This window comes from Geospiza fortis, unplaced genomic scaffold (assembly GCF_000277835.1).
Source record: "Geospiza fortis unplaced genomic scaffold, GeoFor_1.0 scaffold70, whole genome shotgun sequence".
NCBI lineage: Eukaryota > Metazoa > Chordata > Aves > Passeriformes > Thraupidae > Geospiza > Geospiza fortis.
In genome coordinates this window covers 4562736-4580066 of record NW_005054317.1, presented here as the reverse complement: position 1 = coordinate 4580066, position 17331 = coordinate 4562736, and positions in this window count along the sequence as shown.

The following is a 17331-nucleotide window of genomic DNA, read 5'->3' as shown; positions in this document are numbered from 1 at the left end:
CCGCGGTGCTGCACGCGCGGGGCGAGGGGAGCGAGCGGCGAGCGGGCCTCGCGCATGCCCGGTGCGCGCCTCGCCGCCGCCATGGTCGCGGGCGTCCCAGCGGTGCGGGGTGCTGAGCGTGTGCCGTGGTGTCTCCACAGCCCCACACAGGCACCGCGGTGTCCTCAATGTCCCCACAACCCCACACGGGCACCGCGGTGTCCTCAATGTCCTCACAACCCCACACAGGCACCGCGGTGTCCTCAATGTCCCCACAGCCCCACACAGGCACCGTGGTGTCCTCAATGTCCCCAGAGCACCACACAGGCACCGCGGTGTCCCCACAGAACCCACTGTCTCTCCAAACCTCCACAACCACACACAGACCCTGCTGTGTCCTCAATGTCCCCAAGGACACCAATGTCCCTGCTGTGCCCCTGGTGTCCCCACAGCCCCACACTGTGTCCTCACAGCAGTCTGAGCCACACGAATTCCCGCAGACCTGAGGCTCACAGCATTTGTTTTCCACCGAGCAGTTCTTCTTGCACCTCAGTGCAGCTAAAAGTCTTAATTGAAAAGTGATATTGCTGGTAAAGGTTTCATCCAAGTCACTAATTATTACATGTGTAATGATATCGTGGTGTTCTGCTTTGAAGATTACCTGGGGCAAGCTGAGAACTTCAGGAGGCTCTCTAAGGGATGAGTCAGTGAAGACATCGTGTATGCAATGGTTTAGTTTTTGGTGATTTTCAGATCTGATTGAGACTTCATTTACATGTATTTGTGCATTTGTGGTCGGTGGGTGTTTTCAAGGTTTTGTTTTTCTGCTCAATTAGCAGTGCTTCTTTTCTAAATGTCAAAATACCTGTCACCTGTTAATTCATGTTAATAAATATTTAGGGAGAATAGATAAACATTGGCTCATGGTGATGGGGCTGTGAGAATAGCTTGCGGGAGAGGAGGTAGGCACTGCTTCTCACGATGTGTTCCAGTGTTTTCACAACAGCTGGGCTTTCTGAGCTTCTTACCTACTTCTAATTAAAAGCTCAGAGTAGCAGATGAGTCTGGAAAAACTTCTGGGTCCTACATTTCCAAAAGCCATGAAAAGTGGCTGAAAAATTGGTGTAGAGAGTGAAAAATGGCTTTCCCCATTTCTATCATCATTATCTGCTAGAGCTGTGGCATTCTGCACATCACCTTGCCATGGTGTGTGTCCTGCCAGCAATGTGGGAAGACCCGGGGATGACAAACTCTCTGTGGGGAAGAGCAAAATTGTAAAGTTTCTGCAAACAAAGTTTTCCATGTGCTTCCCATTGAAAGGAGCTGGTCCAAGCTGAACTTAGGAGAAGACTTTTCAGCCCCTCTCAGCCTTTCTCAGTCTTATTTCATTTCATGCCTCCCTATTTATTTTTTCCCAGACAAACAACTAGAAGTAGCATGATATCATTGTTGTAATGCAAATAACCCTGTTCACCCAAGGTGTGGTTGTGCTGCTATGGGACAGTCATACAGCACCTGCCAGAGCCATTTGGCCTCTAACATTGCTAATGCAAGGACAACTACCACAAAGGTGATGGGATGTCTCAAAAGTCTCTTCCTCAGAAAAGTTCTCTTATTTTTTCAGTTGTCTTTTAGTTTGGCACTTCTTTCTTTTGATTGCTGCCGTTTTCATAGTATCCATCAGAAAAAAAATCCTTGTCCTGAGTGCAGTTGTGCCAATGCAGAAAAAAATTGAATCAATTGCATCAGTGCATATTATTATATTATCTATAGGTGATCACACAACAGAGGAGAAAGCAGAAATCTTTGGGATTTTCAATAAAGAAATGTCATTTATTGTATAGGAGAATAGAAAAAAAGTATCTGTGATATGAGGCTGCAGGTGCTCTCTCTCATAGCTGAGGTGGCAGATGTTCAGAAGCTGCAGCTCTCTGTCTTCCCTCTCCTGGACAAAACAGCAACAAAGCTGTGTCAGATGATGATCAGAGGAAAATTGGACCATTTTTTATGAAAGGTTTTCTGTGGTGATTGCTCTGATTGTTGCAGTAACTCTGCAGAGGTGGATTCACTAGAGGAAAGCAGCTGGGGATGACAGAAATAACTTTTGCTGGTAGGAACATCACAGACATTGAGTATCTGACTATAAAGACAAATTGACTTTTCTGACAGATTGTCAGAAAAGATTCCTTAAATTAATTGATGTAAGATAGATACATACAACCACCAAAAAACATGCATGTTCTTTTTTAAGAGCCTTCAGAAATATATTTGTCCTTTAGTGGGTGAGATTTGGCTCACTAGAGAACTTTGAACTTGGTTATGTTTTGAAAGGCCTGACTGAACATCATGGTATGGCTCATTTGCAAGTTTTGCTGGTCCAGAGAAGCATGGACATATCACAGTCAATGTGATCAACGCTTTATTTCCTTAATTCACACATCCACATTTTCACAGTGACTGTATTTGAACGTACAGTTACAACATTCATGCTTTTTACTGGGTAAAGAGTCAGGTCAAAAATTCTCAGGCCTCTTGCTTTGTCTTTCCAAATGCCATATTTGTCCAGAGACATGTATGCAGCTTTCTTTAAAACATCTCTCACTTGCAGTTGTTTGCATGTTATTGCAAGGCAGTGTCTGGAAGGAATTGTGCAGGAAGGGAAGCAGTAGAGTGATCATGAAAATTATGTGTGGCTAACTTCCAGTGGTATTATTTCACAGTGGGTGCTTGTGTAATTACCCATCATGAGTGGGTAAATGTAGATAAATAGGAGCATTAGCTAAGTAATTTTTGATGTTATGTTGGTTTTTATTGCTATTTTCTCAGGATGCTTAAAACAAAGGCTCTTTGGGTTAAAAGGATGGCAAATGTTGGATGGCTAAGTTCGTTTTCAAGATGAAACACAGCTGCAAAACCCATGGTCCTTTCTAACTTATCACTTTGGAACAGGCTCCAGGAGGTTTTAAAAATCTGCCACTACATATTTGTTCCCAGCATCATGAGTTAATTGCATCTGCTAAAACACTTTCCAGAATAATTACTAAATGAGATCCAAAGTACCTGCATTACCAGCTCTCTTGCAAGTTGCGGTAAGGGGCAATACTCAGCGTGTGGGAATACTCCACCTCCGTGCCTGTGCCTGTTTGCACTACAAACAAGAAGCAGCAAATACACACACACCAATCCCTGCTGAGGGCTAAATGCTTCCCACCTCTCATGGCTGGAGCCACTGCAGCTGAGTAAAGGAGATTCCAGGTGACCTCAGGTATCGAAAACAGACTTGGATGAAGAATAGTAAAAGTAGTTTGTGAAATGTTTCAAATTTCTTTCCATTTTGTGCAGTGTCAGAGGGAAGAACCTGCTGATATTAGAAAAAATCGCTACTGCAGTGATTGTATCTCTCTCCAGTTTTTTCCATTAGACAGAGGAAATCAGTATAGATAATGATTTGTGGAAATTACTGCAAAGAAAAGCAGAGCTGAAGCAGAGGCCTTGGCTTTGGGAAGAGGCTTCCTGTGTATGTAGCACTGGGTGCAGTGACACTGCCTGTGCAAGCAAGCAGGCAGGACCCAAGGCTTGGGAGAAACCCTCAGAAGGAGTGAACTCTGCTTAAAGCAGCCATTTGGGAGAGTTTAACAGAATATCTCCCTTAGGGAGACTTGCATGAAAACCAAACAAACCCACACTCTTTTTATTAATCCTGGTTAAAGGCCTAAACCAGAATATTTATGAAAGCTGGAAGCAATTAGTGCCTTTGTAAAATCTATGTGCACTGATGGCAGGGAGTTGCAGGGACTGTCTAGAAGAGGAAAGAGAGAGTAAGACCCATCTCTTGTTCTGTTTAGCTTCCTCTGAGGTCCCCTGTGGCCATGGAATATGATAGAATCCTTAGGGCTGAAAGGACCAACCATTAACTCAACACTTCCATGTTCACCACTGAATGATGTCCCCAAGGGCCACACACCTTTTGAACACTTCCAGGGATAGTGATTCCACCTCTTCCTTGGGCCGTCTATTCAAATGCCTGACCGTGCTTGCAGTGAAGAAATTTTTCCTTAATACCCACTCTAAACCTCCCCTGCCAGAACATGAGGTCATTTGCAAATCACTGGCACTGAACATGAGATTTGGAAGCAAAGTGAGAGTGCAGACTCTGGTGCTGGGGCACTCTCTGCTTCTCCTTGCCAGTCACCAACTGCACCCACTAGCTCCTATCCCTATTCCAACTCAGATGGTGCTGTTTTAATGAGCCTGAGATTATTTGCCTTATAGATGCAGTATGCTGGGTATAGATCAGAAAATACCTCTGGAGGGGTGTACAGAGACTCCAGCTAGGGTTCACCTTCACTTTGAGACTGACTGCAGATTTTTGACAGGGCTGCCCAGTGCCAGCCCCCCAGCAATCACGGGGTGCCAGCTGGCTGCTACTCTTGGTGTTTATAGGAGTCCAGCATCAGAGATCATTTGTTCTTCTGGATGTCATCTACTGCAAATTTGGCCCTTTGGCACCATGCCATCAAAACATGAAAAAAGTTTTTGCTTGGCTGTACCTCTTGCTTTAGAAAAGAAATTTTGCAATACAATTCTGAGTTCTGTACAGTATCAGGTGAAAATGAAAGGGAAAAAAGAGGAAAAATAGGTGGCAAAGACTACTTAAAAATATCTTACAGCTCATAAAGATGAGAAATTTCAGCAGCAACCGAAAAAGGAAGCAGAGGAGCTGCTGAGGGCCAGACTGTCTTAGGCTGTGCAACAGGTAGTGCCAAGTAAATGATACCTTTTCCTGAGGACTTGCTGTCACATCCTTGGGCACATGCTGTGAGGGACTAGACAGTTTGCACCTTGCAACAGGGCACTTTAAAGAACTGGATAATGGGAGCGTGTGAGTGGGCAGGTTCGACCAGCACATCCTTTGATTCAGGCATGAATAGAGTCTGGCTACAGAGTGCCACTGGAAAACACTGCCTCTTGGTAATAACACTCATTTACAGAGTGGAAATAGAAATCCTGGTGTGTCCTGGGCTCTGTTAGTTTCACTGTTTCCTAAAATAGCAGAGGAAGCAATCCTTGTTTCTTGGTAACAGTGTTATATAGATTTCTCAGTCTCCCAAACAGAGTGGCTTAAACTGTTGCTCTTTTCACCTGTTCATGCACACTCAGCTAATATTTACTTTGGGATCCTGGCTGCACCAGGGCTGTGGCAGGAGCGAAGCAGGGGCCAACCAGAGCTGCCGGCCTTACTTAATTCTTGACATCAGGGAAGTGTGGGATGGGGAGGGAGGCACCGTGAGACACTCAGCCGCTGCAGATGCAGATGGTGCAAGAGCTGAGGTGCTTCAGTTCAGCATTCCTCTTATCAGTGCTCAGCCTGCTCCTTGCCCTGCATACAGGGCATTTACAGCAAGTTTCCTTTCTTCAGCAAACTGTCTCCTGAAAGGGAGAATTCCAGCCAGCTGAGGGTCAGTCCTTCACAGTGGGAACGGTTGTCTGTGCCCTGTGCAGTGGTAGCTGCCCACTGGGGACTGGCAGGGCATTGAAGAGATGGAGTTACCCTCTCTACCTGCACTGCTGGAAAACTGCAGTTTGTAATAAGATAACCTCTTAATCTATTTCTGGATAGTGTATTTGAAGGTGCTTTGGAAAGGCTTTTCAATCCCTTGAAAAAGTCTCTGGAGCCATCATTCTCCCTCCTTTGCAGGTGCCAGGTTCTGCTCTCCAGACCTGACTAGCATCTACAGGAAAATGAGACTTCCCATAGCATCCAGGTTCTGGAGTCAGAAATAGCCCTGTGTGCTGAGGTAGGAGTGCTTGTTCCACCCTGTAACTGGATTTAGATACGCCGCAGTTGCAGCTGTGTGGGGGGTGCTGTTGGCTGCGTTTGAAGCAGCCCTGGCCTCCACAGGCAATGTTGCTGCCTCTCAAGCCTCTGCCTCCTGCAGTCCTTCTTTGGGAAGGAGACAGCAGCACATTGGCTTTGGTGCTCCCTGTGCCTGGAGGCTGATGCTCATAATGATCCACGTGATGGGTTTCTTCCGGGCACCTATCACTGCTCAGGGGCACTGCAAGAGCAAATACTGCAGGGAGAGAAGGGGGATGTACTGTAAGAGGCATGGCAGGGCAGGGAGAGAGGGGGAAAGGTTGATGGCCTTCTTTGATAGCACAAAGCAGGAGATGGGGAAATTTAATAGTGATAGGAAGTATACTACCTGCTCTGTGCCCCCTGTTCTCTGCTCTCCTCCACGGGCCTGGGCAAATCCTGCTTGCCATGGAGGATGCACTTGGTGCTGATACTGGTTTTGGTCTTTTTTAGCCTCCTTCTAGGGTTTATCATACCAGGTGTGAAAATAAACAACAACAAATTAGCCTGACCCAGCAGGCCCTGAAAGAGACCAGACTCTCTCCATGTCTGCAGCTACTCAGCAAAATCCACAAGTGAGCTGTTTATCTCCACTTTCTGGCCAGACTGGCAGCATCACATCCGTGTCAGGTTCAGCACTGAAATCCTTTTCCAAACCCTATTGAGAGGATTGTAGCAATATTTTGCTGCCCAATCAGAACTGGCTCCCAGCTTTCAAGGCGTCTGTAATTAAAAATGACTGAGTCTTATTGCAGATAGGAGGACCATGGGCAATTTATCAAATGCACCCTATTCTGCTCACCCAGAGCCTGGAAATAATTGCAGCTGATCTATTCCAGCATGCACAGGACTCCTACAAAACCTGGGCTGGATTGCTGCTGCCAGTCAATGCCTGATTGTCATCCCTGGGGTCACTGCAACTCAAGGGGCATCTGTTTAGTTATTTTTAAGTTTTTCAACCAGTCTTCATATTTCAGGAGAACCTGAACCTTTCATACCCAGGGAAAGGAGCAATTGATTTGTAGCAATTATACTCTAGCTGTGTGATTACATCACTGAATATACAGTACTCCTCTTGCTAAGCAAATAATTCTGAATTTCTATTAGGCTTTTAAGTATCTTTGTTCTGGAAGATCTGATTTTACTGGTCTTCAACACATCACTAATAACTCACAGCTAGTGTTTTTTTCCTGGTAATTATGAACCCTTGAATTTCCTTTCACATGAGCCCCTTTGATTGACAGAAGTGACTAGATGGGCTTCCTCTGGGGCCATGAATCTCTCTTTTTATTAAACATCCCAATCATGACAAATACCTCAGAGTCAGCATTTTAAAATAAATGTATTATCAGTACTGCAAAATCTACGTGAATTAATATGTAATATCAGTAAGTAGGGCGCTTGAGCAGTATTTTGGGCACAGAATAAATATTTAATGATTTCTGTTCCAAATTTAGTGTGAAAGTGATTTAAATGCACAGCATGCTCCCTGCTTACATATCAACAATTTGGCACAAATACCAGCTGGCTGTTCCTTGCTTCCTGGGGACACTGCTCGGGTGTGGCCAAGTGTCCTCACCAGTGGCACAGCTGTGGCTCACAATGCTTAGAAATTCCTCTGCTATTGATTCAGCAAGGGACTGGCTCAGACTTGGTAAGCTGACTTGAAGCTGTTCATAAGGACTTTGCTGGTGCCATCGGGACAGGATGAAATAACATCCAGCCCACTGTGTGTCCCATCTGGAAGCTTGGCCAGGACTGGCAGGAGCAAATGAGTTCGCAGAGGTAGAGACTGAGGGATTTACTCAAAATGAAAACTCACAGACCTAGAAAGGGGCTGTTTCTCCCATGATTCTTTTTGAAATGATGGTGATCATCTTGACACTCAAAGACCCATTGGGAAGAGAAGCTTTGTGTCCCCTCCTGAGCTGTTCAGGAATTGCTCGGTTTGGTTGACTTTTCTCCGAGACATTTCTCCAGCCACTCCAAAGGATCATTTTTAATTACTCACCAGGACAATGCCACTCTAAGGTTCCCTGAGAAATTCTTGATGGGTTCCCCTGGGAAAGTTTTAGGCTCCCACCTCAGAGAGGTTGAACGCTGCTTTTAACCTATTCATCACCAATTCTGGGGAAGAAAAAAAAAAGACTTTATCTGGATGTAATAAATAAAAATAAAGAAACACAATTTCATGCCTCCTGCTTGGAATCCCCTGCTATTGCAATGTCTCTGCTACAGCTGTTATAGATGAGTTAGAAGCACAGCACCAGAGCACTACAACGTAAACCTGAAGAGCCCTGTGCTTTTGGATTCATTGTGGGGGCTGCTGCACTCAGGAGACCTGGGGTGACTTTGGAAAGAAGTGCAATGCTTGCCTTTTTCCTCTTCTTCTGCTGTAAGCAGCCAGCTTGGATGAGGGGCTGACTCAGGGGGCTGACTGATGCCCCAGGCACAGCTCTGCTGCCAACCTCACCCTTCCCACTCTGGGTTCTGCCTTCTCAGGCAAGGCAACCCACAAAGCTCTGTCTTATAAAATCCCTCTTTGCAACCACCTGCCCTGACTGGGGATATTTTCACCCAGTCTCATGGAGAAATGCAGCCCAAATACAGCCCTGGTAAACTTACAGATGACAGAGCTCCCAAAGTTTGCACAGAAAAAAGTGATTTTCCTCAGCAGTGAAAGGTCTGCGGCTGTGCTCACACTGCACATTTTACAAGCTGGTAAAGCAACTGCTGGTTGAATTTGTCCCTTAAAAGCATATTAATGCCTCTTCACACCATGAATACCTCCTCTAATAGTTTAATTCTACTTTGATTCTCTAATTTACTGATGGTAAAGGTGCTGAGCTGCACAGATTTCAGCCTTCTAAGTAATTTGACAGCTCTGTACATGATACCACACAGCAGCAGCAACAGAAGAGGAAGGTTTGATGTAGGTTTTAAAAGCATTTGTTTGGATCCCTTCCAAGCATCTGTGCAGCATTTGCATTTCCCATTACTCCCCAAGTATTTTTGTGGCTAGCAGCATCTTAGATGCAAAATTTTCTCCTTCTCTAAGAAATTTGATCCTAGAGTGATATCAAGCACTGTATATGTACATACACACAAACAAATTAATATCTCTAAATTTAAATTGTGGTTAAGTGGATAATAATGACAGTAAAACTGCTACAGAACTGCCTTAGTGCCTATTGCTAAAAAATATTACGTTCTTTGTAATGATCCTAGGACACTATTACTTTTAAATAAATTATAAAAATGGTCAGATCACTTATTAAAAATATTTCTCCTGTATCATGGTTTCTGTGATTCACAGGAACATCTTACTGCCTTGGTCTTGAGCAGTACTCTGAAACATGCACCACAATTTATGTGTACCATGGTGGCACTTGCAATGTGCTGGCTGCATTGTGTGTACCTGCACACTGCTGTATGTACACTGAGGTGTATCTGCCTGGTGCTGCATGTTCTCAGTGTCATACACCCCCTGTGTTGTACGTGTGCTGTGCTGGCCATGCCCTGTGCTGCCCCTGCCATGTCTGCTGCACACGTGGCAGCCTCTGCTTGGTGCCCAGGCAGCATGTGGGGGGACAGCAAACCTCTGTGAATACTTGTGGAATTACTGCTAGCAGAAACACCATGTGAAAACCACGGGCAATAGCTCATGCTGAGGAGGACCAGCCATAGGACAGTTAGAACCACTGCTGAGGGCAGGATGGAGTTCTACAATGATTACGTGGAGATGGAAATAACTATGAAGGCAAATAACTCTTGTGGTGTTTGCACTAGAAAGAGATAATGAAAGAGAAAATTCACTCCCTGGACTCATCCAAATTTCCAAACACATCTTCAGATGGGAAGACAGCCAAAATATTCCCACCAGGGAGGCAAGCAGTGGCAGAGGGGAGAAGAAAAGCAACACTACTCACTAGGTTTCAAACAGCTGGAAAAAGGCTAATATCAGTTAAACCCTGTAGCTTGAAGCACAGTGGGAGGTAAAGAACTCTTCACTGGGGATAACTATAACTGCAAAACCTGCCTGCTGGCTCCCCAGTCATCACAGGCACCAGCAGTTTTATCAGCCAGACAAGCTGCTCCTGAGCAGGCTTCGTGCTGTGCCTTTTCCTTGGAGGATCCCACTGCCATTCCATGTGGTTGTGTCAGTGCACAAAGGTGTCTGAGGCCACAGACAGTAAGGAAAACCCCAGAGCCTGCTCTACCATTATGCAGAAGCTTGAACATGCTCCTGTGTGGTCAGAAATCCAGGGGCAGGGACAACTCCCTGCAGAGGGAGGAAGATGTCCAACCTGCTCTGCCCTGCACTGACACTACCCAAGCTGAAATCAAAGGACACAATCAAGTGGTTTTTCACCCACAAGTGATGAGAATGGATTTTTGAGGCTTGCTGCAGCCTCCAAAACTGAATCTCACCCAGTAATTCCTGATTGAACATGCCTGCATTCAGCAGTGCCTTAATTCAGGAGTTCCAGTCCTTTTGAAAAACCCTGCAGAGTGGAGGAAGCTGGTGTACCTACACAGCTTGCTCAATATTGTCTTTATTAAACATTTTGTGCTGTCTTTTTGGCCTTTGGCTCCCATTTCATTGTGCCATTTTCTGCTAGGCGACACCATCATATACTTCCCTGAATTAACTTGTGCAGAGTCTGGTCAAGCCCCTTAAGAGGCAATAAATTATACTGAAGTACCAAAAATGCCAAGTTCAGAGTTGTTAATCAAATTCTTGCCTGACTTCCTTGCACTGCTTTATGAAAAGCTCTACAGCAGTGCCAAGACACCTTTCTTTTCTATAATATTTTCTACCTATTAAATAACATGTTTCTCAGTCTAAAAATATCCAAACCAATAAAGGTGTCATGTTTATTTCTTGCCTTCTTATTGTCCTTCATCTGTTAAAAGTGTCACAGTTGTAGATGAGAAAGAGAGAAATCTCTCAGAGGGCCACTTTCTTTAATGTTTGCTGCCCTTTTGCCCCCTGAAATACAAAGTGGAGGACTAGGTAAATGCTGCTGCAGCTGATGAAGCCCTCTGAGGGCATATGTCACAGCATCCATAATTGGTTTTTTCTCTTACTACCTAATTTCCCATGATAATTCATGGCTGAGGAGCTGCTGCTCCTGGTCCCATCAGCAGAGCATTGTGTCTGCACTAGGGAGGGCAGGGAGTAGCAGGCTTCCCAGGAAACCCATCTCAAAACCACTGCCACATGGAGGGTGTTTTTTGAGGGAAGGTGTTTTTAAATGTTCTCTGCTTGCCTGTAAAACCCCCACATGCAGCAGGCTCAGATGCACAGGACTGGACACAGGGCAATGTTTAAAACAGCAGCGTGGCACTTGGCTGGTCATGAAAACAGCTGAGAGCACAAACATTTCTGAGACCCACAAAAAAAGCACAGTTGCTGCTGCCTGTGATTTACAGGCCCCACAGGGACTTTGGCAAGTCCCTTTGAACAGACATATTCATCCCATCTCTAAAAGTAAGCAAGGGACCCAGTCAGTAATCAAGGTATGAGCCAATCTCTGAAAATGCAAATACAATGTATATTCTTCAAAGATCTGCCATTACTCTTCATCTTTTGCCTTTAAGAATAAATCCAAGCCTTCTCTATTTTAACAAAATATTGCTAGATTGCAGCCCTTTAGATATTTCATTAGTGCTCTTGGTGCCAAAAAGCTTTGGGTAATTAGGAAAAAATGGTACTAAAAAGGGCATAAGATACAAGTTTAATAATGCCACACAGATAATGAATCTTCCTTTAATGATAAAGGGCATTTGTCCAATGTTTTCCAAGCATTTTGAAATCTAATTTAATCTGACAAGGCTGAATACGAGTAAATAAAACATGAAATTTACTGAGTGGTTGCCAGTCATACAAACACTCCTCTGCTTGTAGCATTGTGTCTTGGTCATTTCACTGGCTTCAGCAGATACTTGAGTATTTTGATGAGTTGCACAGACTCAGTGTCCCACTGCCTGTGTGATGGTGGGGCAGAAGAGGACAGGACTGCTGAAACATTGACCTTTCCTTTCCCTTTAATTTCCACCTTGTTCTATAGCACTCTGATATTTGAAGTTGCACAATTGAATGTGTGGTGTGTTGTTAACATACTGCACTGCAAACTTTAAAGTCTGGAGGTTTGGGGATTTGCAGGCAGTATGGGCGGCAAGGCTATAGGCTGAATAAAGGAGAGCAGAAGATCCTCAAGCTCTGCTGCTCCCAGGTCTCCAGCCCATGTGACCACTGTGGTAAAGCTGCAGTGACACACATCATGGAACACAGGGAAGTGCTGGAGGAAGCATCAGACAGGAGTTTGCAAAAAGAGGAGTGAAAGTGCTGATGGGCCATGGCATTCTTGTGAGATCTGCTCGAGCACCCTTCAAGCCATCTATCACTGAAAGTGCAGGTTCCTTACAAACAAGAACCATCTTTTGCAGAGATGGCAGCACAATGGGCTTTTTCAGGCTATGGTCAATCCCCTTTTATGGCAGGTACCTTCAATGTGTCTGATAGTTCCTGTCTTAGCAGTCTGGATTTGTCTCCTCAGCCCTGAAGGGAGCCCCCACGACAATTGGAGATGTCTATAGTAATGTCTCCAATGTCAGGGGAGTAATGCAACCAAAGAACTGAATTTCATTTGCTTCTGTGTTGTTCTAAGATAATTTATCCTAACATTTCTCCCAAGTATAGGGCATGTCCTGTATTGCATCCATAGCTTGAGGTACCTAGGGAGAAATATCAAAGGAAGAAACTTTATCAAACTGCAAGGTAAGATCCATTTATGTCTGACTCCACCAGTGAATCTTTAAATTTTTGGACTGCAGCTATGCTGACATTTATTTCCACAAGACTTCTCCAATAAAACAGAGTATCTGATATTAATGTGATTGACCTACTGGCCTTGCTGAAACTGCAGGGAAGTAAGTGTGCATTTAATCAATTTTGCTGTGCATGTAGAGGTCATCATTGTGAGTGGTATCCTGGAGATGCTGTTCAGTTACTTGCTCTCTGTAGAAAAGGAGATTTTGGATCCTGGTATCATCTAAAGAATGCAAATGTCCAACAAATGCCTTCCTATAAAAGCCTGTTGGGAAGAACCTTGATGATGCAGATGCACAGAGTGCCATGTGCTTTGGAATTTTGGTTTTTTCCTCCTCCCTGGATACTGTGAAAAGCCTGTCATAATGGGTCACTGCAGAGAGCGTGCCCAAAACTGCTGAGTGCAAACTATGGGCTGCCATATGAAAGTTTTTGGAGTTAAAAGAGAAAAATCAGAATTCCTGAGAAGGTCAGTGGTTGGGAAATGCATGGACTGGTGTACAAGATAAGGAAGATGGTAGAAAGGCTTTGCTCTAGGAGATTTAAAAAAAAAATTCAATTAAACTTAACCCAGATTCTGCTTTTGAGGGTTTTTTTCCTTAAATGAGTGACTTTCTATAATAATTTTTATGTGAGTAGTCGGAGTTGACACTTGTGATTTAGTTGCATTGTATCTGATAGCAACCTGATCTGATGGCCAACTGTGTAAATTGAGCCCACCATGAAGATCCTATGTTTGTTTAAGTGGCACTATTTTCTGTGTTATTTGAACTGTAAATTCCTAGCACAGGGGCTACTTTTCTATTTTGTATTTATACAAAGCTGCACATAAGAGTATTACCAGAAAATAATTACAACCTGGTGACATAAATAAGTGGAGAACTAATGATTTGGCTCCCATGTGGAACAAGCAGTTATCCAAGTGGGTAGTCATATGCTGGAGGACTAAAATTTCTCAGGAATACAACATGCAATTCTCCATTCATTCACAACCCAGTGTGATTTTTTTTTAATTCAGACTGTACAGTGTGAAGAAAACTGATAATGAATTTTTTTTTTCATTTTGCTTGAATAGTTTGAAACTATTCAAGAAAAATGCAAAGGAAGGTATCTTCATCAGAGAGGAAGGTGCTGCCTTCATGGCTTGCTGGCCTTTGTCTTCTGCTGAAGTCCCCATAAGAGTGTGGGAGCAACTCACATGCTATCCAGATTAGCTGAATTTTGCACTGGGAGCTCTTTGTTTGAGAAAGTCACCAAAAAAAAATAAAAATAGAGTGCCTGTATTTGAGAAGGTGATTAAAAAGAGAGTTTTCTCAAGTCTGGCACTGTGTGATTAGTACAAGTCTCCAGAGCCTGGCTGAGAAGTGAGAGAGGTGCTGTCCCAGAGAGGAGATGTTCAGGACCATGGATACCAGCCCTTCCACACTCAGTCCCAGACCTGCAGCCCAGGTGATCTGGCAAAGGCAGCAGCCCCAGGATAGCCATCCAACACACTCTGCATCCTGCCAGCTTTCCTCATTCATGTCACCCATTTCTTGGTTGAGTCACCATGGAGGTGAACACCTCCTGAAGGAAAACAACATGCCATCATCACTTGCATCAAGAGCTTCCTGTCAACCTTTTTCCCTCTTTTAAAATTCTGCCACTGTGATTATCACATGGCTCTGACTGCAGAAGCTGGGCCAGACTCATACCCTTGAAGAGGCCACAGGATGGCCTTTGATTATCTATGTTTGTTACCTAAATGCAGAAACAGAATAAAAAAAAATGTGCTGCCTATCCAGCAGAAAACGCTCATCAACTGATAAATTAACGCCGTGTGCAAAAGCAAAAATCAGAAATCCCTCTGCTGATTATCCCAGCAATGAGAAACTTTTTGCAGTTTTGGGACACCCTCCTTTGAGGAATAAGCTGCTGCTCACATGAGTGCACTTATTCTCCCAGCCCAGCAAATATGTGCAGCTCAGGGTACACCTCTGATGGAAGTGGAAGTGAGAAAATGCCTAGGCAGGACTGCCTGAACTCAGGTATTTCTGTGCACCTGTCAGCATCCTAAATCTCTAGAGTTTATTTCAGCTAATGCAAAAACAAGTGGGATCCAACTAGATACTATTTGCTCTCAGAAGGGAGAAATTAACTGAAGAACAGAGATGTTCCTCCAGGGGCCCAAGAACAACAGTTGATCATTATTCATGGTACGTAGGGAAAAATTCTCAGTCACACATCCATTTGGTACTTTAAAAAAGTCAGATTCCCAGTGCAAAACAATGATGCACCAGGGCAAATTTTGAAAAACAACAGAAGACATGTAAATACATTTGGAGGCTGTTGAAGCCAAAGCCTTGGAGAGCTCCGGTCCCTCTGCTGGTGAAGGATACCTGAGATGGGTACAGAAATGGAACATCTCAGAGAAATAATGAAAAGAGAAATGTTTGCATCCAAATGGAAAACAAACAGAAAAAGGGAAAGTTGCAATTACTGTAATTTGGATATTAGAAACTGGAAAAATTAGATAAGCAAATGAAAATAATACAAGAAACAGGCTACAGTTAGCGAGAAAAGAACAGTAAGGAAGTCTTTAAAATGTATTAGGGATGAAGATAAACTAAATGATGTCTTTGGACTATTACCATATTGAAATTATAGAAATGACAACAATTATGCAGAAAGGCAAATGTTTTTAATAAACAAATATTCCTTTTCTGAATCTAGGAGAAAAACAACCACAAATGATGCATTCCCACTAGATGATGGTACAACAATTTGCATAACAGCAGAAGTCCAGGGGATAGCAAGCAACAGTTACAATTGCTCAGCCTCTCCAAATCAGAAGTGTAAATAATTTGCAAAGAAGTGTTTTGAGGAGAACTTACAGGTTTTTTCCTGGCCTGCTAATGCTGGTTTTGCAGGGATCATGGAGTACTGGCAAAATTACAATAGGAGAAGAAAATATGCTATTAAAGGGAAAGTTGGATGATTTGGATGCCTGCTGGGTTCTGATCCTGTGGAGATAATGGATCCCAGACAACGACAAACAACTGCAGAAATTAAAAAATAGGAAGGGATAATATCATTAATGCCCATCAACAGGAATAGATCTTCTAAAACTGACTAGATTTTTTTTAATATAATGAGATTACAATTTTGCTTAATAAAGGGAATAGGGTTGATTTAAGCCTCTGTAAAATGTTTGACTTGGTATTCCACCATGTGATGTTCAAGAAGCCAGTTCAGTACAAAACCAACAGAGCACACAAAGTGAATTAAATATGAGCTAAACAATTACCTCTCCAAGTTCAGTTGCTGTGGGCATGTATCAAGTGGAATCTCCACAGAAATCACTGTTTGGTATCAAGGCAGGCAGTTTTACTGGTACCTGGAAAAAACCAAGCAAAACCCTGGTAGATCTGGCTGGCCACTGACCTGTGATGGGGCAAGAATGAGCAGTGGAAAGGAGAGGTCTGTGGTGCAGGGGCAAGTGCTCTGCTTAGGCAAACATGACAAAAACACACACATTTTCTTTTAGTTATAGGTAAAGTTAGTGCTAAAAGGGATTGGGGCACTTGTGCTTGGCCAGAGTGAGGATGTGGTGGAGCTGTGCCCATAAGATCAGTTTCTGAGAGGGAGAGCTGGGTCTGAGGAGGGGCAATTAGGTATAAAGTGGCTAAAGGACTAATACAGGGGAGCCTGAGGCAATTGTTTCTGAAACCCTGTGCAGTGGGAGGCTGCTGGCTGCTGCAGCATGCTCCTAAGTGCTGAAGTGGATCCACTGACAGTGAAAATGTTTTTATCAGGCTTTGCACTGGAAAACAGCATCTTTTATTAGAGTGATGGCACAGCTTGAGACTGCAGCCACGACTATCAGAGAGGATTCTATCTATTGAACCAAGACCTCTATTTTATTCCAACACAATCCAATGGTTTTCTTTTTTAAAAGTTATTTCAGTATAGCAAAACCAGTGTCTCATCTCTTGGAAAGGGCTTAGTTTAATGTAGACAGATTCTTCTGTCTTTCTCCTTCCACTGTGTTTCATAGAGTAGTTTTGTCTCTCCCATGATCAACTGCTGAAGCACCTCGTCGTGCATCACTTAATATCTGGAGCTGCCAGGCACTTGGACAGCAGACGGTGGCTGCTGCTCATCTGTAATTAATTGCTGTTAATCACCCTGGCAGCTCGAGCCACCACACGGGTGTGGCCCCGCTCGCTCCCGGCCACGAGGAGTAAAAGCTCTGGGGCTGCACCCAGGACCTGCGGTGCTGTCCGAACCTGTCCTGCTGGGAAAAGTCTCCCTTCTTCCCGACCCCTTCCCGGGAGCCCCTGCACCCAAACTCCCTCCCTGCTGCAGGCAGGGCACACACAGGTGTGGTGACACGAGTGCCACTGTGGGTGCCCGGTGCCCACAGCTCCATCTCTCTCGACCCCAAGGAGGGCAGCGGGTCGCCAGGAGTGGGCAGCTCAAGCCCTGCCCACCGCCCCAAACATATTTCAGGGGCTTTGTACCATCCTGCACCGCTGGCAGCGCCTTTTCCCAGCGTTCTGCCCACCCCGCATCCCGGGGAGGATGTGCAGGGAGCAGGTGGAGGCAGAGCGCACCGCGGGGCTGTCCCCGCTGTCCCCGCCGTGCCGAGCCCCGCGGCCGCTGCCCGGCCCCCGTAGCG